Here is a 6796-nt window from a genome sequence, read left to right as displayed (position 1 = left end):
TACGTTCGAGACTTTCTGACTAATAGAAAGGCCAAGCTTACTGTAGGGGAGCTTACTTCCGAACAAATACAGTTGGGTAGCGCCGGCACCCCGCAGGGATCGGTGATATCGCCCATGCTTTTCAACCTAGCTCTCGTGGGGTTGCTGCCCAAGCTAAACGAAATCGAAGGGCTCAATCACAGCCTCTACGCCGACGACATTACGTTGTGGGTTACCGAGGGCTGCGACGGCCAGATAGAACACACGTTGCAACATCCTATCTAGACGGTCCAACAATACTTGGAGAACACCGGACTGACCTGCTCCGCAGAAAAGTCCGAATTGTTAGTGTACAGACCTACGCGAAAAGGCCGCAAGCCGAACGGCGAGACGAACGACAAGGATCTCGGTAGGGACATACGACTAACGACGTCCGACGGGCGCCCCGTACCGAGGGTAGATGTTCTGGGCTTACACATCGGGGTCAACGGACATAATGGCGAGACCATCAGGAGACTGGAAGGCGCGGTCGCACAGACCGTCAGGAACTCAGACGCATATCCAACAGACACAGCGGGATGAAAGAAGGTAGCATGATCAGACTAGTTCAGGCCTTCGTAATTAGCCGCATAACGTACGTGGCACACTACCTCAATTGGCACGTTGCGGAGAAGACAAAGATGGAACGCTTAATCAGAAAGGCTTACAAACAGGCAATAGGGCTACCGATCAACACAAGCACGAACAGGTTACTGGATCTGGGTCTACATAATACGCTGGGGGAATTGATAGAGGCACAGAACATAGCGCAATACGAACGCCTTTCCAATAGCAGGACGGGCAGATACATATTAGAGAAGTTAGGCATCGGGTATCACGCTCAACACGGCACCAAAGTCGACGTACCGAGCAGCCTCAGGGACAAGTTGGTCGTCCCTCCGCTACCAAAGAACATGCATCCGGAATACCACAGGGGTAGAAGGGAAAATAGAGCGCAGGACGTACAGAGGAAGTACGGCAACTTGGAAGACGCGGTGTTCGTGGACGCGGCCAGGTACGCGCGCAGGCGCGGCTTCACGGCCGCGGTGGTAGATCACGAGAACACTTGCAAAACTAGTGTCACGGTACGCGTGGTGCACGCGGAGACAGCGGAGGAGGTGGCCATCTCGCTAGCGGTAGCTACCACCGACGCCGAAGTGATCATCAGCGACTCCTAGACGGCAATTCGCAACTACGCCAACGGCCGCATCTCCCCCGAGGCGTTACGAATACTACTCGAGGGCAAAACCGGGAATAAAGAAGTTTACATCCTATGGGCGCCCGCCCACACCACCTCGATCGCCGGCAACGAGGCGGCGCATGGGGCGGCTCGAGGGGTTACGGACCGAGCCGCCAACCACACTACCGCCGCCTCAGCCGCGACGTCTGGTGAGGGGTGGGAGTGGGAGGATCGCCTGACGAGTTACAGAGAAATAACGCAACACTACAGACTGGCGAGGTGCAAATTTCCTCCAACACACCAGAAACTGAACAAGAGACAGGCGGTCGCATGGCGACAGCTACAGACAAGAACGTTTGTAAACCCGGTGATCTTGAATCTCTGTTACCCAGAGCTTTATTCGTCAAACCAGTGCAAGTTTTGTGAGACCAGGGCAACCCTGGCCCACATGTTATGGGAGTGAAAACAAGGGCGGGTTCAAGACGGGGACGCAGTCTCGAGCCGAACGCGCTGGGAGACTACGCTGCTCAGCTCCGCCCTCGAAGACCAACTCTGGGTGGTCCAGCGGGCCTAGGAAGCCGCCAGAGCTCAAGGGCTCGTGGCCGACACCTAGGCAGGGGTATCCGCCCAAATCCTCGAATAACTCGCCGGATTATAAATAAAGTTATCGTTCGTTTTTTCTACCTGGGCTGATCACGAAGGTGGTGAAATGTCGCACAGTTTTTATGTAGTGTTTTGCGATGCGTGAGAACTGGAGAACGTGGCGCGGTTCTGAAGGCGACGAAGTGTAACATTTATTCGCAAAGTGCTGCTGTAGCGGCCAAACAAATGCGCAAATATGACGCATGGCGCAGGCGCCAAATTTCAAAGTAATTCTAAAGCTTCAGTAGGAGTAAAGCATGCAGTTTTTTTAACTCTGAAAAAACAGTTACCTCGAAAGCTGCACGGACTATGATTTACCAGTTTGTAATGAGCAGGCAGGTCTCCCTGCTGTAGTTATGACCCTGAGCTTACACAGAATGTGGCAGCCTCGGACAGCTCTGCTAAATTCAGATGTGATGCCACCTGATGATCATGCGAATACTTTTGCGAATCTCTGTCTCGTTCTCTCCAACTGCAGAAAATGCATACGTAGTAACCAGAGTGGGTTCGCTGTTTAGAACCTTGATAGGCATACAGAAATTTCTTTAAAATGTCCTCCTAAGACCCCGGGTTCAATACATTGCATATTGCCTTCAACATTTATCGAAATTCACTCGGAAGTGCTTACGCAAAATATTCATTCTGGTTATGAAGTATGATGCATGTGTAACTGTGAAGAAGTGTTTGACGCATATTCTTGTCATACAATTTCGAAAAATTTGACTCTAAATTGATATATACCTCTGTGTCATCCCAGATGGTCGAAAGCAACGTTGAGGTGTGTTTTGAAATCACTGAGATTGCGTGAAAAAAAGTTGCAGTGGCTTAGCTCGGCTATGCCAGGACATACGTAGCGTTAGCAGAGGTTCAGCTGATTATTCTTAGCTTTCCTGGTTGTCTCCTACGCTCAACCGCTAATTGCCAGGCAACTACTTCGGGATCCGATGAGTCAAGCTTCTCCGTTCTTCTGCGCTGTTGAGCAGCATTTGCGCTCTCCTTCTCCATGGCTATGCCACACTGGCAAACGCCAGTCAGAAGCGCAGTGGCTCCAGCGCAGTGTCAGACGGCGACTGCAGAGCGAGCGCGCGCCGGCACCAGTGCGTCTACCACGGCTACGACGGCACTCCTCTGGAATGCGCAGAGCGCAGACCGGCGGCGGTGAGTCGCGCGCGGCGGCGGCGGAGTGCGCGAGAGGTGCCGGCTTCGGTGCGCAAGCCGTGTGACATCACTGATCCTTGCGCATGCGCAGCACGGCTCTTGATGTGCCGCGCGAAACGGGCTTGGCTAGGCCAGTGTAGCTAACGCTACAATACCGGACACGGCAGCAACATGGCAGCGTACAGTCGAGTGCAAAATTCAAGAGACCACGGGAGCGGCGACTTAACTAAAGTCACTGGAACGTGGAAACTACCGCAACCGCCGCAGCGCGCGCAGGCAACACCGCTAGTGTTGCCAGATTTGGTCCAACGCGTCTCTCGGGCGGCAGCAGCGCAGCTTCTTAGCTTAGCTTTTAGCGGTTTCATAATCATCATCATCAGCCTATATTTATGTCCACTGCAGGACGAAGGCCTCTCCCTGCGATCTCCAATTACCCCTGTCTTGCGCTAGCGTATTCCAACTTGCGCCTGCGAATTTCCTAACCTCATCATCCCACCTGACTTTCTGCCGTCCTCGACTGCGCTTCCCTTCTCTTGGTATCCATTCTGTAACCCTAATGGTCCTTTATATTATCGCAAATCGAAACACATTTCGTCGTCCTTTAGATAAAAGATGAGATGGTGCATCTTCTACGCGTGCGACTCACTACAGATAAGTATGATCGCAAGATTTTTACAGGCGCTGAATTGCATGCAGTGAGACCAGCAACAGGACGGGCGCTCGAGTGGCCGGCCTTTCGTCTGGTCTTACCGATAAGTTTTGTGGTCCTTGGAAAGTTATCCAAGGGATATACTAAATTCCCTAATTACATAATTAAGCAACATTACTCTTGTTTTAAGCATCTTATGCATCGCAGGCCTACGTGAGTCTCCGGTTTCGTTACACGACTGTTTTACTCTCGAAGCTAACTCGTAGCTATTCGACGTACTGCAAAAAAAAAAAAAAAAAAAACGCGAGCAGCCCTTTCTCGGACTTTATAGGCTTCTTACAGTGAAGACCGGCACGATGGCTGTGACAGTGGGCCTGTGAAATCCACAAGCAAAACCGTGTGGCGCCTAAATAGGTGCGATATAAATTACATCTACTCGGAAAGTGAAGCATTCTACTGCGCGCCTTCCGTTTTAAATTTAAAACGAACCCGATGCTCGTGTGTCACACAGAATTTTTTAGGCTGACTAGGTATCAAGCGTTGCCGCGCATCGTTTATAAGCATGGATGTAATAGCTTTCGAACGTGGCTACTGATTTACACGCGCTCGAAACGATTGACAGAGATCGGCTTCAATAGAGATCGACTTACTGGATGGAGTACAAGAAAAGGGATGCTAAAAGAGAGTTATTCAGGTCATGTTCCCATTGTTTTATGTAGTAATAAACATCAAGACGCGGAAATGTTTACTTTAATATTTGACTTTGACAGGTCAATACATATTTATTGCGACGCTTTTATTATTACATTATCTCATTTTTTACACAGCCGCCCGCATTCCGACGCTCTTCGACTGGCATTTTGCTCGGTTCTGCGTATTTCTGAGCATCTCCTCGCTTTGTTTGCGAAAGGCAATCCGCAGTCTACAAAGCAAACGCGTGAAGCATCTCGATCACATTATGCCATTTACGCAGTTCGATGATACCGCAAAGCTGAGAGGCTTTGCGGTATCAACAAGTTCACGTAGTGGGAGTAGAATTTTCGCGCTTTATTCGGTGCATCCAGCTACCCGCCGTGGTTGCTCAGTGGCTATGCTGTTGGGCTGCTCAGCACGAGGTCGCGGGATCGAATTCCGGCCACGGCGGCTGCATTTCGATGGGGGCGAAATGCGAAAACACCCGTGTACTTAGATTTAGGTGCACGTTAAGGAACCCCAGGTGGTCCAAATTTCCGGAGTCCTTCATTACGGCGTGCCTCATAATCAGATCGTGGTTTTGGCACGTAAAACCCCATAATTTAATTTTTTTGCATCCAGGTAACACAGCGCTTGCTGTCGCTCTTCCCGCTAAATTCGTATAGCGAAAAGCGCTTTCCTCGATTCGCGGTGGCTGCTGCACGCGAAAGCGCAGCACCCGGGAGTTTCCTGTATTTTTTTAAGTCTACGAAAGTTGCATATTCCCTAAATTACACGAAACGGAAACTCCGACCTCATCGATTGCACATGCGCGCGGCTTGGGCGAGCGATGCCTTTGTCTGCTTGCCCGCTCCGGCGCGGCGTGGACCATCTATGACGGAAAGTGATCACTTGACGCCAACTGACCAATCGGCGGCGCGGCGGCGAAGAGAAAAGGGATGTGGTACTTTCCAGGTTCCAGTGACTTTAGTTTAGTCTAAAGTCAGTGGAAACTGGAAAGTACCGCAACCGCCGGAGCGCGCGCACGTAACACTGCGCTGTAGTTGCCAGATTTGGTCGAACGCGTCTCTCGGGCGGCAGCCGCTCAGCTATGTAGCTTCACTTTTAGCGGTTTATATTATCGCAAATTGACAGATTTCATCGTACTTTATATAAAAGATGAGAAGGTGCATCTTCTGCGTGTGCGAAGCAGCACAGATAAGTAGGATCAGAAGATTTTTACAGGTGCTAAATTGCATGCAGCGACATCAGCGAACTGGCGCTCGAGCGGTCGTTCTTTCGTTTGTTTACCATCCCGATAAGTTTTGTGCTCGTTGGGAAGCTATCCAAGGATTATACTAAACTGCTTGACAGCCCGCATAGTTAGGCAACAACGGTGAGAACTCCTCATCGGCCATCGTTGTCCGCCTCCCGCAGTACTGGGACCAGCACCCTTCGGCGTGGTTTCTTCAGGCCGAAGCGCAATTTCAAGTCCCTGATATCTGCTCTCAAGCCTCAAAGTTTCATTATGCAGTTGCAGCGCTCTCGCCCGCCTCCATTGACGAAGTAGCAGATTTTTATTGCGTTAGCAATTATATGGACGCTCCAAAGCAGATTTCTGCCGTCGGCGTCGCCGTCGTCGTCGCCATTGCCGTCGCCGTCGCCGTGAGGTTCCGTATGACGTCAATGAAGATGAAATCATCGCCGCGCGCCGCCGAACGCTGTATGTGCGAGTGAAAGGGCACGAGGGACGCGCGCTTTCACGGGGAGTGAACCCAAGGCGGAGAACAAACGCGCGTTCTGCGCCGTGCTCCCTTAAGGGCTGCAGAAGTAGGCGTCTCTTTCCTCCTTTACAATCACCACATATGTAGAGCAAACGCGCCTTCTTCCGACGCGCGAAAGGCCATGGGGGAGAGGCGACGTTTAGCTGCGGCACCAAGTGCCTATTTATATCAGAGGCTCCGGCAGCAGTCACCAAAGCCGCACGCATTTTGTGCGAACGCGGGCAAAACGCCGACGGCGTCGACAAGTTCTGTGTGTGGCCGGTGCTGCTGCATGTTCAAGTTTATAGAGATGATAAAGCTACTATCATTACTCCGTATAGCTCTCTACAAATTTGCTATCGCAATTGATGCTTCGCCTTTCAGGTGAAACTGCGACAACTTTTTTGAACGTCACGCTGTCTACCCCAGCCTATGACGATATCAAGGCAACCCTACTACAGCGCACAGCAGCTTCACAGCGTTCTCGCATCCAGCAGCTTCTGTCCGCTGAAGAACTCGGCAACCGACGTCCTAGTCAACTTCTTCACCGAATGAGGCAGCTGCTCGGAGACAACGCGAGATCCATCGACGACACGATGTTGCGCAAATTCTTTTTGCAACGACTCCCGGTTAACGTGCAGATGGTCCTGGCGACAGCCTCTACCATAGGTCTTACCGGGTTTGCCGCTTTGGCCATCATGGAAGTAGCCACTC

The sequence above is a fragment of the Dermacentor silvarum genome, chromosome 7 (assembly GCF_013339745.2).
Source record: "Dermacentor silvarum isolate Dsil-2018 chromosome 7, BIME_Dsil_1.4, whole genome shotgun sequence".
In the NCBI taxonomy this organism is placed as follows: Eukaryota; Metazoa; Arthropoda; class Arachnida; order Ixodida; family Ixodidae; genus Dermacentor; species Dermacentor silvarum.
This window is presented reverse-complemented; position numbering follows the sequence as displayed.